This window comes from Protopterus annectens, chromosome 12.part0 (assembly GCF_019279795.1).
Source record: "Protopterus annectens isolate FY-2018-M chromosome 12.part0, PAN1.0, whole genome shotgun sequence".
In the NCBI taxonomy this organism is placed as follows: domain Eukaryota; kingdom Metazoa; phylum Chordata; order Ceratodontiformes; family Protopteridae; genus Protopterus; species Protopterus annectens.
The window spans coordinates 667,389,801-667,406,246 of record NC_056746.1 but is presented as its reverse complement, the minus strand read 5'-3'; positions in this window follow the sequence as shown (position 1 = coordinate 667,406,246).

Genomic DNA, 16,446 nt, shown 5'->3' with positions numbered 1-16,446 from the left:
TGTTTTTTATTAAAATTATTTCCATCCAGTATCATGTTCCAGTACGTTTTATTAGGTTGGCTTTGTTTCGTGCTGGGGCAGATTTTCTTGTGGTTACTAATCTTACAAATAGCGTTGATTTTACAAAGCATTCAGCAAGAATATGTAACAAGTGTGCAAGAGGAGGGAATGACACGAATCATGATGCCGTATGCAAAGAAGTGTTACTGCCAAAGTAAGGGGATCAGTAACCTTTACAGCAATATCCCTTTTATGTGCTTTTTAACACCTTAATTAAATTATCACTTAAAGTATTGACACATATACATTAATAGAAAAACATATTAGCATTCTTTCTCATTTTCATGTTTAATTTAATATAATTATATTGCATAATATATATTATTCAATCATTTATCATTTTAGTTATATTATATTATATTATATTATATTATATTATATTATATTATATTATATTATATTATTAGTTACCATCAAATATTTGATGCTTGGAAAGTTAAGTCATACAATTACCATGACCTTACCATGAAAGTTGGCATGCTGAAAACCAGCATGCCCAAAATATACACCATATGCCAAAATTCCCTAACACTCTGGTCCCTGGATAAAGCACTCACATGGGTCCTGAAGAGGGTCAAGCTTGGACAATCAGTAATGTTAGTATTCAACATTCTGACTGTTGGTAGGTAGGGTTCCCTTAGCTCAACTTAACCTTTCAAGTGTTGAGCATTTGATAGTAAACTATTATATTATATTATATTATATTATATTATATGTCTAATTTAATGTATACATTACATATATTTTTAATAATTATCATTTACTCCATCATTGCATACATTTCTCATGTCCTACCTTTCCTTAACACTCACTCCTCTTCCTGAATATTATTCAGCATGTATTGTTCCAACAGTTCCTGTATCCTAGCTCAAATGAATCATTTCCTTAGTTACAGCCAGTTGTTCTCCCAACATGCCTGGCAAAGTACTCCTTAAATAAGTTAGAAAATCTGACAACTGGCACTTCCCAAAACATGCCCCCAGATACCTCTCTATTTCCCATCTCACCTTTTGTAAATGTTGATACAAATACATTAGCCAGAGAAGCCAGAGGGGATCATACTTAAATACATAAAAGGTGCAGGCATAGGTCTCAACCTCTTAAGAGACCAATGTGGAACACAGACCCTAGCAATGTGTGACAGTCAAAATGTGGAACACCCATTTTCACACTAAGCGAAAACCCACCTTTTCCATGGGACCTGGTTGAAGTGTGCTTTCTGCCAGAAGTACTAAATTAGTGAATACCGTACATTTTTAAAATTCAATAGGACATATGTCAAATTAAACAAAGTCAGCAGAAATATTGATAATATACAACACACTCAGTGGCTGGTGCCAGGTCTGCTGTACCAATTCACTATGAATGGTATTAGACAAGGGTCATACTGTGCAGAAAACAATAATGTTAAATCTGCCAGTTTATATCGTGTTGAGATCAAATGGCAGGAAATTTCACAATTATATTAACAGAGCATTGATTCCATTTGGACAATGATTGCCTAGGGTTTCTTATACTGCTGTCTTTCATACCACTCAAATGTCCAGATTTTTACCTCATATTTTCGTCTGCTCCTTATAACATTTGTGGTTTTCTGGCTAATCATTGAGGATTGAAGTCAGTAAATAATATGACAGACATTTCAGTTTCAGACTTCATATCCTTCAGAAAATACACAATAAGGCAAAACCTGTTATTCTAACAACTTTCTAAGCTTATAGGAGCAATATTTAAAATTTGTCCATATTTTTGGCCTTTGTCTCCCCGTTGTGATATTTGTGCCATTAACTTGAAATGGTGACAGAATAAGATAATGTAAAGTAGCATGCATTTTCAGGTAAACTAAGTCAATATATTTACACTTATTATCATTATTTCCTCAATGTAACCAACCATTGTTCTCCCCAAATGGCAAGCTGGCAAGTTTTAGGAAGGAAAGAACAACATTCTGATCTAAAATCACAGACAGCTGAGAAGCATGAGTAACATACTATGTTGCAAGCTTCCTATTTGAAGCTGATTATTGTCACTAAGTGGTATATATTTTACCAAGGTGTCCTACATTAATCAAAAACAATCAAGAGGAACGGCGATTCCTTTTCAACATGTATTTGACATTAGGAAGGAAATCAGAAAATCTAACGAAAACTTATGTAGATGTCCACAAAATGTATGAGACCTCCACCAGAAAACCTACACTTTTAAGAAAATACCGCTGGCTGCCAACACCTGCGGTACAATGATTTCCACGTTCTAGTTTTCATTACATAATTTGCGGAGAGGTTGCACGTGTGACTGATACTGTTATTTCTACAAAGAATGCAGAACTGGAATGCAGTTGGCTGTAGGCAAGTACAGAAAAGCAAGCATCCAATAGGTAGCATTTTTTTTTTTTTAATTAATGTCCATACAAACCTACTGCTGGTGATTTGACTCCTTCCTCATTTGGATGTGGATGTCAAAACACAAAGCGGAGCAATGGCTGCTCATTACAGAACAGTGGAACTTTCGGCTTAATCGATCACAAATGTGGAGCATTCCGCACAATCTGGAGCACTTGGCTGCTCAGGGTGCAGGTTTAGTTTGTAAACAGCAGAATATCAGTGAAGAAATGGTGGAAACCTTTGACCCTTACAAAGAACTCATGAAATAGGAGTAGTATAGGTGGTTTGGCTCTTTGACATAAAAAAAAAAAAAAAAAAAAAAAAACGATTTTGTCTCAGTGATGTGATATATCACATATCAGATTACTACACTGTAGAAGAGATCTGGATGGGATGGGATGGGACAGAAGAATGTAAAAGATAATGTAGCTGAAACGCTTGTGAATGGGCAGCAAACAGGGGCAGCTTGTGGTACTGGACTGGTGGGTTATAATCACACTAAATGAAAAATAATGTTATAATTTGTCTTTTTTTCTCTTTAAAATATTTCACATTCCCATTCCCAAGATGGGACAGGGAAGAGAGTTATAATTTATGAAAAGGAAAAAAAGGGTTGGCTTCATTGGCTACATTGTTATTCTCCTGTAAGGAATAAGGTGATTACACCTTATAAAACTTTCTCCTACTGTATCTATCGGATAAAAATTGCCTTGTATTGGAAATGTTTGGGCCATTTCCTGTTGTCTCTGGCTGCACTAGGTGACTGCTGCCTATGGCATCCTGAATCAAAAATGAAATAATTGAATGGACTTGCATGGCATGAGTGGAGAAGATGATTTTTTAATAAGCAGATTTTAATTAAATAATACTCTGCTAGTGTCTCTTGAGTTGTTTTTGTCCCCTTGGACCTCATTGTTACTGAGTTGGTCCCCAGTACCCAACATCCACTCTGGGTCTACCAGCTACGCTCCACCACCCCCCCCCCAGACTTACTCCATTTTTGATGGGGCTGGTCATGGATCCAGAGCATGTCCTGGGGTCATGTCACATCTCTGCTTCCATCCTGGGTAGAGGAATTTCTTTATGACCTACCCACCTCCCTTTCCTCACCCACCAATCTCACTGTTTACATTTGAGGTTAACTTACCTCTTTGGACCATGCCCCCCTTGTAGAGCAAATCAATGAGAGGCCTCCCACCTGAGATGGGATGCCCATCCCTTTCCTGCTGCTCTGTCAGTCACCCCATTGAACCTGGGTTATCTTTTCTCTAGTCAAGACTTCATTCCTCTATGCCACAGGAGTGGTCTGTCTGTCTCGAGTTTTGACTGTGTTCTTCTCTTACTGTTGCCACCACCAGACTAGTGCAGCATATATATACTTTTTTCATTTCTTTTAAAATTGTGTGTGTGTGTGTGTGTGTGTGTGTGTGTGTGTGTGTGTGTGTGTGTGTGTGTGTGTGTGTGTGTGTGTGTGTGTGTGTGTGTGTGTGCGTGTGTGTGTGCGTGTGTGTGTGTGTGTGTGTGTGTGTGTGTGTGTGTGTGTGTGTGTGTGTGTGTGTGTGTGTGTGTGTGTGTGTGTGTGTGTGTATGTGTGTGCGTGCATGCTGGCACAGGTAGTGAAGGGAGTTCAATGGTTATATAAATAAATTTGCATGTAAGGGAGGATAAGGCAGAGTACAAGAGGGTGGGGGGACCACCAAAGTTGGAAAGATATAGAGTTACTCTCAACATTTATTTTGAGGGAGGGAAAGGGGAGAAAAGAAAACAGAATTAGATAATAAAGCATAGGTGGTCAGCAGAAAAGAAAAACATAAAATGAGTGAGAGTAAATCAGATAGTAAGGAAAGATTAACCCAAGTTGACCAGCTAAACTGAGAACTGCACTTAGTATAAAGTTATGGTAAGAGGAGGATGGAAGAGAACAGATTGAAAAAAGAAAAAAAAGAGAGGAACTTCAAATCATTGTGGTATACAAACTGCAGGAAGTGTTAGAGGAAAGTTAAAAAGATGAAAAGATACTAAGAGAAGTAATGGAGATGATGTAGGAGGAGGCATGGAAAGGTGCTTACAGAGAAAGAGGATATAGCAAGTGTTAAATAGAACAGGTAAGTCATTCCCCCGGGATCTGCAAGCCCTGCATGGCATGCAGGACTAGTACAGGAGCTCCAGCAGGCAATATGTCTGCCGTGCGATCCAGGAATAACCTGCAGGGATGTGCACAAGCACTCCTGCACTAGTCTTGTACGGACTCAGCCCCTGTATACAAATTACCCTATTTGCAGGAGAAATCCATGCAAATGAGGTGAATTTGCGATCCAGGAAGCTGGAAATGGGCCATGCAGGACTAGTGTAATCTGCAGAAATGTACTCTGGGAGTAATGGAGTATATTTCTGCAAATTACAAAACAGAGCCATGACAGCTCCAAATAAAGGGTGGATATCATGTAGAAAGCATACCAATGGCCAACTATAAGGCCATCGGTATGGAAAACATTTGCAAAAATAGAAAATCAACTTTTATTTATTTTTTTAGCAGATCTTGGCTGTTTAACTGTAGGACAGCTGCAAAAATGGGATCGGCTGGAAAATAAGAAAAAAAAACATAAAATAAGCATTCCAACCAAAATCACTATTTTGCCATTATACCCAATGGCAGGCAGAAGACAACATGGCCAGTGAATAGGGGTTGCTAACGGGGAGGCTCAGTGTGGGACATGTAACTATGCATCAGCAGGCAATCCAATGAAAATGAGGGGAATGATACTGAATCCCAGATTTCCCAGCATGCTAGTCAGCACCCAAAATTGTAAGAGCAGGAATAACTTGGTGCAAGCCTAGGAGTTAACTGACATCATAGTGGGGTATGTCAGGCATACTGTAAGCGGATTGCAGCCCTGTGGCTCGGGTTTGCTCCTAGCTTAGCAGAGCTAAGCAACGGGGTGTGTCTGAGACTGCCTAGCACTCTGTACATTGCCTAAGCGGGTGTGCACACCGTGCACCAGATTTTAAAAGAGAAAGAAAAAAAGTAAACCAGGAAATAGCAGCTCTGTGCACATTTGAGCACTGTGTTTGTGTGGTGCGCCCCCGGGCTTAAACAGAAAGGCAATGGGAAGGGAAAACAGCAATAGGAAGGTAATCTAGGAGAACTAGCATAGCTGGCAGGTGAAATGCATCAGAATCAGACAATTACACAGGCAGCAGCCCAGCCCAGCTCAGAACACTACTTTAAACTATGGAAACACCTATCCCTCTGGTTCTTCCCACATACTCTACACCACCAATGTACATAAGTGGGTAAATTTTAACAAACAAAAACAACAGAATGATAGGGGCTGCAGCAGCTATCAGACCGACATGTGGAAGGGGCTGAGGGTGGTGAGGATGAGAATGCTGTCGACTAACCCACAGTGAGGAGACAGGAAGGGTGTACAGACCCAGGGTAACCTACCAGGGGCTACATGAGCTGGAGATAGTGGAGCGCTATAGGGTGGACAGGGACCTCCTACAGCAAATTGTTAAGCTGTGCTGGCCACTCCTGACACATAGAACTAACAGAGGGGAACCCATCCCAGTGGATACCAAGGTAAGTGTAGGCCTAGAAATACTAGCCACAGGTACCTCCCAAATCCCAACTGGAGATATCATGGAGATCTCACAGGCATCAGCATCCAGAGTATTCTACCAGTTCCTGGATGCCATGTCAGCACATGCTAGTGAGAATTTATATTTCCTCAACACCCGTGAGGTGTTGGCCAGCAGTATGCATCTCTTCCACTAAATAGCAGAATACCCTGAGGTGGTTGGTGCTATAGACTGCATGCACATATGCATCAAAGCACCACCCGGTGAGCAGGGTAGGACCTACATCAACTGCAAGGGCTTCCCTTCCAGCACCTGCCAGGTCATGTGCGATGCCCAGGGCATTATAATGAATGTGTGTGCTGGCTGCCCTGGAAGTTATCACGATTCCCACATCTGGCATCTGAAGCAGCTGTACCAGAGATTTGCTGATGTGGACATCCCTTACAGTCACCTAGTGGGGAATGCTGGTTACGCACTGGAGCCATGGCTGATGACCCCCATCAGAAATGCACGCACACCCAAACAAGAATGCCATAATGATGCACATGCACAGACCAGAATCATAATAGAGCATGTGTTTTGGATGCTCAAGTCACGGTTCCGGTGCCTGGGCACATCCGATAGAGCCTTGCAGTACTCACCAGCTACATGTACCCAAAATGTTATTGTATGTGCCATGCTACACAATATGATCCTGCGGAAACAGCTGCAGCAGGAACAGCATGGGGCAGGGCCACACAGCCCCCCACCAATGTCCAGGCCTGCAGAGGCACAGAGTGACTTGGAGGAGGAACAACCTGAGCCTGCCCCAGTAGGCAGATGGAGGTGTGCCCAGTATGCCATGGCCTTGGCAAAGAGGCAACACATAGCACATACACTGGCACAGTAGGGACTCGGGGAATGACACCTCTCTCTGACTCACACATACAGTAAAAGGGATGCCAAACATGACACTACCTGTGCTCAGCCATGTATATGGAGTGTACTATGTGCATCCAACATAGGCAGCCCCCAGCACCATCCTCAATAGTGGCTCACCCACAAGGTAACTCCCCTTACTGATTGCTGATTGGAGCAGTATATGTAGTTACTTGTATCTATGGTATGGATGTGAGCATGGAAGGGAATCAGGTGGCTGAATAGGATGCCAGCAGATAGTAGATACCTATACAGACAGCATGAGATCTGTAGCAAATATGGGTGTCACCATAGTTGCCAGTACTACACATGTTGACAAAACCCACTGCAGGAAATATGCTGGGCCACATGTGTGTCCATATGACAGACACATGCCAGTCAGGAAGGTTCACATACCCAACAACAGTCACAGCCAGCAAGACAGGTGTAGACAAACACAAACAAAGGCTGTGCTAAGACCGCTGAATGATGCCTATGGGTAGCCTCCCACCCCAGGCCTACACAGACAGACCACATCAGTTCGGGCAGCAGGATGTTAGTTATGAAGGGTAGAAAATCAGAAACTAATATGTAGGTCAATCAAACGTAGGACCTGTAGTACACTGACATGCCTCTAGTCAGGATGATAGGTTAGAAAATAGAATGAAATGGAGTACCTGACATACCAGTACAGTCATAGCAAATGTGTATAAGTGTCAGGTGTACACCCACAATAGCCTATGTAGACATGTAGTAACAGTCAGGATTCCCCCCCAATCATATGTAGAAATGTAGTAACAGTCAGGTGTGCCCCCCAATCCTATGTAGACATGTAGTAACAGTCAGATGTGCCCCCCCCAATCCTGTGTAGCAATTTAGAAACAGTCAGGTGTGCCCCCCATAGCCTATGTAGACAGTAGTAACAGTCAGGTGCACCCCCTCAATCCTATATAGAAATGTAGTAATGGTCTCGTGTGCCCCCCAATCCGATGTACACATGTTGTAACAGTCAGGCGTGCCCCCCCAATCCGATGTAGAAATGTAGTAACAGTCAGGTGTACCCCCCCATATCCTATGTAGACATGTAGTAACAGTCAGGTGTGCCCCCCCAATCATGTAGAAATGTAGTAACATGTATGTGTAGGTATAACACCAGTGGAGCATGGATGCCCAGAGGTGGTCAAAGTAGCATTATAGATTGTAGCATTTGTACAATATGCAGGTATGCGTGTGTCAGGTTGGAGTGTGTGTCATATTGTGTGAGAGTGGTCAGTATGTATGCATGTTGAGGTATGACTTGGTGGCTATTGCCCACTACTGCCGATGACAGGGCCATGTCCTCACAACTGCAGTGCCAAAGACAATTCCCACTAGTATAACACATGCTAGCAGTAAGCCATTGTAAATGTATGGTGGTAATATGTGTCACCATCTGAAAGATTGACATGGCATGGCTGTTGGGCAGATATACAGGCAGTACACAGGGGAAAGTACCCCAGACATACAGTATATAATGTGTAACTGTGAAATGGACATATCCTTGGAATTGTACATAAAGGTATGCATCACATTATCTGTGCCTATAGTAGGGAATACCAGTGTAGTCTGCCCGAACACTTGCAGATCCCAAAGGTGGTAGGACTGATATATTGGGAAACAGCTGCTATACCTGCACATGCCACCATAACTGGAATGCCCCATGCATATCTGTGCATCAGATGCAAGTAGTTTTCATAGCACACATACACCCAGCTCACCCAAACACCACCCACAGGTACCTCTCTGGTCGTATCCCTGCTGTTGGGAATGGGTACAGTATGACCCCCACCTGTATATGGCAATAGCGACGGAATGTAGCATGCAGTGCAGGTGTCCCATGCAGGTGTGTCCCTAGCTGTAGGTAGCACCCTGCCAGTATTCACACCACCTGATCAGTACTGATAGAAAGTATTGGCATGAGCACCTAGCACACCTACCCTGTCACCCCGGGGGAATATACTGTATGGTGGTCTGGGACTGTAGGACTGACAGAATGCAACAGCCTGCCACAGCTGGCCCACATTACCACCAAATTGCCTACAGGCCTCTGCCAAAGTCCTGTGTCTCACACATACTGCCAATGCATGTTATGTCATGGACACCCACATAACAACATAACACACTCCACATAAGCCATATGCAAGGCCATGTGGACAAACTGCAGTAACATGTCCACCATGCCCCACTGCATGAACTGTGGAACAACACCAAAATACAGCTGTGATGAGGTGATAACCTTAGGGAAAGGATCAGAGATTTTATGCTAATGTATGGCAGAGTCGAGATTAATAGGGAGGGTGGGAGAATGGGCAGCATGGAATGTGCAAGGTCCAACACACAGCTGTATGCACACACTATCCCTAGCTGCAAACACATAAATGGGTGGCTACAAACCTGCCCTTACACCACAATAGGGGCAATGTCCTGACTCATGGCCCCTGCCTCTGGGTAACCTGTGTGAATCTGTATAGCTGTGAGGTATTGCCACAGCAAGTTAAAGCCATACTGTCATGTCGATGGATGTACAAGTATGGGATCCTCTGCCAGCACTATACCAAGGTGCTGAACTGGATACACAGACTCAGAAGCAAGTGTCTGCAGCTCCTCCTCCAGAATGGCATAACTTACCATGAATATGTAGGCGTCTGCCCACAATACCGGACATAGCTGCATTCACCCTTGTTCCCCAGGACATCACTGTAAGCAAGATTGTCCACCTGACAGTACTTGAGGACATAAAACATCACAGTGTATAACAGTATACATGTCTGAATATCTCTGCTAACACCAGTACCATGTAGCAGAAGCAGCGCAGACACATTCACCTACAGTACACACTATCCCTTGCACAGTTTGTCCCCATATTGCCAAATGATCTATGAATACCCTGAAGAAACAGTTTGCTACCTGTAGGTGTACAACACAAATGTCTGCATTGGAGTACAAATGACCTGGAATGGATCTACACATTCAATACAGAAGGGCATACTGGGCATACTCACACACAAGGCAGTGTCAGACAACAACATACCGAAAGGTCATACTGGGCATGCTCACACACAAACAAATGAAGCCAATATCTGCAAACAACAGTGGACCATACATATCTGACTGTTGCAGATGTTAATGCATACACTCCTCAGTATGCATCAGTCATGCTTTGCACACACAGTGGATAGGAATACAGACATATATCCAAGGACAACACACTATAATAAGCCAAAAGTAGACATACATAGATGTGTGGAAGAGAGTGTCTGTGACAAAGTGCCATCCATCATGAGGTCTGTCCCACCCAACACACAGCCAAATGGCTACAACCACATGATGTGTAAATGAAATTAGCTACTGCTTTCCATCAGCATTACAGACTATGTGGTGCAAGTGCTAGCTGTGCAACATGACTGTACAAGGCAGTAGTCATCTAGCAGCTGTATACACGTACCTGCAGAATATAACCCTGCATGTGCCTGCATGTGGTGTGTCAATCTCTATATGGATGGGCTATGGCCCATGCACACACACACTACCCTCCCCATAGCCCTACTATGACAAGCCTGATGATGTCATCCACTTTAAAATACACCTTTGGGAAGGGCGTAGCCCACTAATCTCTGTGGAGTGTCTTAATACTGCATAATGCTGTAGTGTGATAAACTAGTTAGATAGTAGTTTTAATTCCAGACATGGCAAGTGTGTGTGTCTGGTAGGAAGCAATGCTTTTTATGCTAGTCACACTCAATACAATTCAAATGCCCTATGTTGGCAAGGTTGCAGATGTCATTCACTGTGAAATACACCTTTGGGAAGAATATAGCCCAGTAATCTCTATGGTGTGTCTTGTAACTGTGTAATGCTGTACTGTGATACTCTAGTTAGGCAGGTGTTCTCATCCCAAACATGGTAACTGGTGTGTGTGTTTGTTTGCCTCTTTCTGCATAGGGAGCAATGCTTTTTAGGTTAGTCACACTCACTACAATTCAAATGTCCTACTTTGGCAAGGCTGCTGATGTCATTCACTGTAAATTACACCTTTGGGAAAGGTGTAGCCTGGTAATCTCTGAGGCATGTCCTATAACAGTATGATATATACCCCGGTAGGGGTTCTATTCCCACACATGGCAAGTGTGGATGTTCGTGTGTGTGTTTCTATGTCTGTGTAGGGAGCAATGTGTTTTAGCCTAATCACACTCACTACAGATCAAATGCCCTACTTTGACAAGGCTGCTGATGTCATTCACTGTGAAATACACCTTTGAGAACACTATAGCCCAATAATCTCTGTGGCATGTCCTATAACAGCATAATGCTGTAGTGTGATATAGCACTCTTGTAGGGGTTCTGTAACCACACATGGCAAGTGTAAATGTTTGTGTGTGTGTTTCTATGTCTGTGTAGAGAGCAATGCTTTTTAGGCTAGTCACACTCACTACAGATCAAATGCCCTACTTTGGCAAGGCTGCTGATGTCATTCACTGTGAAATACACCTTTGAGAAAAATGTAACCCAGTAACCTCTGTTGTGCATCCTATAGCAGTGTAATGCTGTAGTATGATATAGTACTCTGGTAGAGGTTTGATTCCTACACATAGCAAGTGTGGATGATTGTCTGTGTATTTTTATGTCTGTGTAGGGAGCAATTCCTTTTAGGCTAGTCACACTCACTACAGATCAAATGCCCTACTTTGTCAAGGCTGCTGATGTCATTCACTGTGAAATACACCTTTGAGAACACTATAACCCAATAATCCCTGTGGCATGTCCTATAACAGCATAATGCTGTAGTGTGATATAGCACTCTTGTAGGAGTTCTGTAACCACACATGGTAAGTGTAAATGTTTGTGTGTGTGTTTCTATGTCTGTGTAGAGAGCAATGCTTTTTAGGCTAGTCACACTCACTACAGATCAAATGCCCTACTTTGGCAAGGCTGCTGATGTCATTCACTGTGAAATACACCTTTGAGAAAAATGTAACCCAGTAACCTCTGTTGTGCATCCTATAGCAGTGTAATGCTGTAGTATGATATAGTACTCTGGTAGAGGTTTGATTCCTACACATAGCAAGTGTGGATGATTGTCTGTGTATTTTTATGTCTGTGTAGGGAGCAATTCCTTTTAGGCTAGTCACACTCACTACAGATCAAATGCCCTACTTTGTCAAGGCTGTTGATGTCATTCACTGTGAAATACACCAGTGAGAACAACATACCCTAGTAATCTCAGTGGTGTGTCCTATAACAGCGTAATGTTGTAGTGTGATATATTACTCTGGTAGAGGTTCTCTTCCCACCCATAACAAGTGTGGTTGTTTGTGTGTGTGCTTCTATGCCTGTGTAGGGAGCAATGCTTTTGAGGCTAGTCACACTCACTACAGATCAAATGCCCTACTTTGGCAAGGCTGCTGATGTCATTCACTGTGAAATACACCTTTGGGGAAAAAGTACACCAGTAATCTCTGTGGTGCATCCTATAATGCTATAGTGTAATAAACTAATTAGGTAGGAGCTCTAATCCCAGACATGTTAGGTATGTTTGTGTTTGTGTTTGTCTTTCATATCCTGTGTGGAGGTGGCCATGAGTGTGTAACAACTGGACTCATTGTTTAGTGGGTTTTGCAAATTTCTTATATGTTGGCCTTATTATATGCCACATTGTCCACCATACAAGAATAACAGATGGGAAATAGCCAAGAGGCTGGGGTGCCAATCCATACCCTTACATGTGACATCAAAGCCTGGCAAACAAAGTTAGCAACCATTGTATTACCCAGAGAACACTCTCAACCCATGTCTCATACACAAGCACACTTGCCTAGGCAACAACAGCTATAGTGGTAGTACCCTGCAAATTGCTCACAGATAGTAACCATGGTGTGATTGCAGTGGACTACAGAGGGTATGGCACCCTGTCCATCAGTACAATAGACACGTACATGCAGACAGTGCACCTTCACTATGTTCCCAACTGGACACCTGCAACACCAGTGGTGCCAGGACATACCATGCCTTAAACGCATCCCCTGTATGGGCAGATGCCACTGACACCAGGGAATACCTGTATCATGCTATAATTGTAGGTGCAGAGTCAACCTGCTGTCCATTACTTGCTCCTGCCACATGAGGCCAGGACTGACACATCTGATGATAACAATCTGTGTACACAACATGGGACAGACACCTCAGTACAGTTCCACGTGTCACTGTACATGCATGTGGGACTTGTGCAAATCTCAGACATCATCCATGTCATGGACTAAAGAACACATACATGGCAAGCAATGCACAGCAATGGCCACACACAATAGTTACCCAGGTGACTGGATGGTGAATACAATACCCACCTTTGTGTGCCAGTCCAGACACTACACCCCTGAGCCACACTGCAGACCATTTTCATGTGGCCTGATGCCAAGGTATACCCATCACCTAGCCTTGTATAGCCTTCTGGCACAGTCAACCACTACACACCCATGAAGCAATGCACCCATGCATGTCAGTACTGGCACCCTGTGTCTGTGTGTGTGGTATATGATGCTTCTGATCACATTAACTCTCACTACAACCTCCATTGACATACTGAAGCATGCTGTCTGATGTCAGACACCTCCACATACCTTTTGCCCATATAACCTCTGGACAACCCCTGTGGTGCATGTGATACCTGCACAGTATTGTATTGTGGGAAACTAACTAGTGAGAAGGTGTATTTCTGATCCTGCCAGTGTGTCAATGTGTGTGGGTCCCTGAGAGAGTGCGGCTGTGCTGACACCTGTTCATGCGGACAGATGTGTACTACACCTACCGTATCACTACCATATCACTGTTGCAGATGTCAGTCACCATCACATATACATTTGGAGAACTCCTCAACATATAAGCTATGTGGTGCATCCAGTAACTGCATAGACATGTGATAGCAATACACAATTATCAGGGGTTTGATACCCTGTACTGGTAGGTGTGTGAAACAAACATGCTTAGGTTTTACTTTCCCTGACCTATCTATGCCTCTGTCTGCCTCTCTCACTCCCTCTATGGTGGATGTGGAGATGTACACCTGCTTTGCTTAAGCAGCAGCATGTGTTACGTAAGTGATGCTCATGATCAGCTGATGGCCTCTCCACAAATTGCAGCCCTCCTCTAGCTGATTGCATGTGGAACAGGTGTGGTAACATTCCCATAGCCAATTGTATAGAAACACACTCCAATATCTAGAAACATCATGTTGGTGTTAAGCCTTTTCATTTACTGTGAGCAGGACCTAGATCTGTTGTTTGACAAACAGCATCACAGATGGATTGGGGCTTTACCTCTAACAATGTACACTGTGGAAACTGGCCAACACACAGGAGCGGGATGTGCCTGACATGACTACAGAATGTAAGTGTCACTATTCTGCATTTGGAGTAATGCTGGTTTAACAGGGTGTGTGTGAATATGGCTGGTCTACGTGCTTTAATACATGTCATGACAGTGCTATGTTTCTGAGGAAACCCCCATCTGTAGAGTCATCTGCAGACTGGGCAGTGTGTGGTGCCTTTTGTTTCTTATGTTACTCACAGAGCACCTATCTGTGAACTGCAGAAGCATAGTGTAAGAATTGCAGACAGTACATGGTGACAGACATAAGAGTTACTAACTTCATATCCCTCATAGGACATATGTCACAACAAACCCTTTTACAACAGCAAATGTATGAGGTTATCACAGCAACATGTCAATATTGACCCTGTGTTTGTGCCTCCAGCCACAACTCTGTAAATATGTGTACATATGTCATGTGGTAAGAGATGCATATGTTCTGTACACCATAATTTAGTGACATCATATCTGATAACAAGCCAGTGAGATAGACTGCAACTCATTATGTATAGGAGAGGTTATCTTTGAGGACATAGCCTGGGCATTCTGTAGTTGTGTGTACAGTACAGAGGTCTGTGTACTTATGGTGATTGTCGACAATGTGTGTATTGTGAATATGTACCTTGGCCTGTATAGACTGTGGTAGATGTCATTGTTCTTGGTCCTGTTCTATCTGATGTTACATGCTGCTCCACTGTATGTTACCTTATCGGCTTACATTTGTAGGGCCAAACAAGCACATGCCCCATACCACAGCCAGGCATCAGACCACACTGTGTAGTGGCCCAGTATATGTAGGGTTAGTGTGTGAGTGGCACATATGAGGATGGTGTTGATCAGATAGCCCATATACTGTAATATTACGCTAGCTATCATATGTGGCTGTGTTCACATTGGTTGTGGTTATGCACTTTTACACAAGTGTCTGTTACTCTGTGCTGTGACATGCCTGTAGAGCCTGCTATATATGCAGGTACATGTGTATTCCCCCATAAGAAATGTAGGCCAGTGTTGTGGCAGTCTGCCTGTAGCCTGCACAATGTATTGTTACATGCCTAGCAGCTTAGTATACTTACCCAGTGTGATGTTATGTCCAGATACTTGCCAGATGTACTGCTGCCAGGCCACCATAACAGTCATGTATGTTGGACAAAGCAGTGAGATGCTGTACAGATGTATGTCACTAACTAATGGGTAGTATGTGGCCATGGCACCTCTGTACCAGTGGTTAGTATGTGTTAGGACAGACAGGGGTGTGTAAATTCATAAGCTATGGGGCAAATGTATACCAGAGTTTACGTGATATACCCATCTACATGGCTGTTAATGTCCACATTGTCAGGCTCGGTCCATATGTCTTGCACTAAGGGTTTCTGTGTATACCTCTGGACTGAACAGAGTGTGTCAGACTGTCCACATTTATTGGCCATATATCTGCTGTAGTCCACAGGATCATTACTGTGCTAGCAGTGGTACTGTACTATGATATCCTTAGGATGTCTGTCTGTGGCCAATGGTGCACATGTTAAAAGCAGATGTGAGCTCCCACACACAACATGTCTGTGAAGACAATCCCTATCACAGTAGCAATAGTCTACATATATACATGCAATACATACCTGACATCGCCTTGCACTAAGATGTTGGGACTATTGGGGCTGAGGCAGGGCTTCACTCCATGTTCAGGACATATTGTGAACATATATGCATATATACTTATCCATAAATCTATGTAGATATATACACATATACATATGTACATACATAGATGGATATGTATATGTACATATATATATATATATATATATATATATATATATATATATATATATATATACATATTATCAGCAATATATGTCTACACATATACAGCTAGAGATACATATGCACATATGCTTATGGATATCTACATATATATTGACAGTCATAGGTATATCAGACTAGATCTGTATGCACATACAGTTATAGATTTCTACATATATATATATATATATATATATATATATATATATATATATATATATATATATACATAAATAGGCATACCTGTACACATAGGATGTGCATACATATATAGCTATATATACATATATCTATACACACACACACACACACGTACACA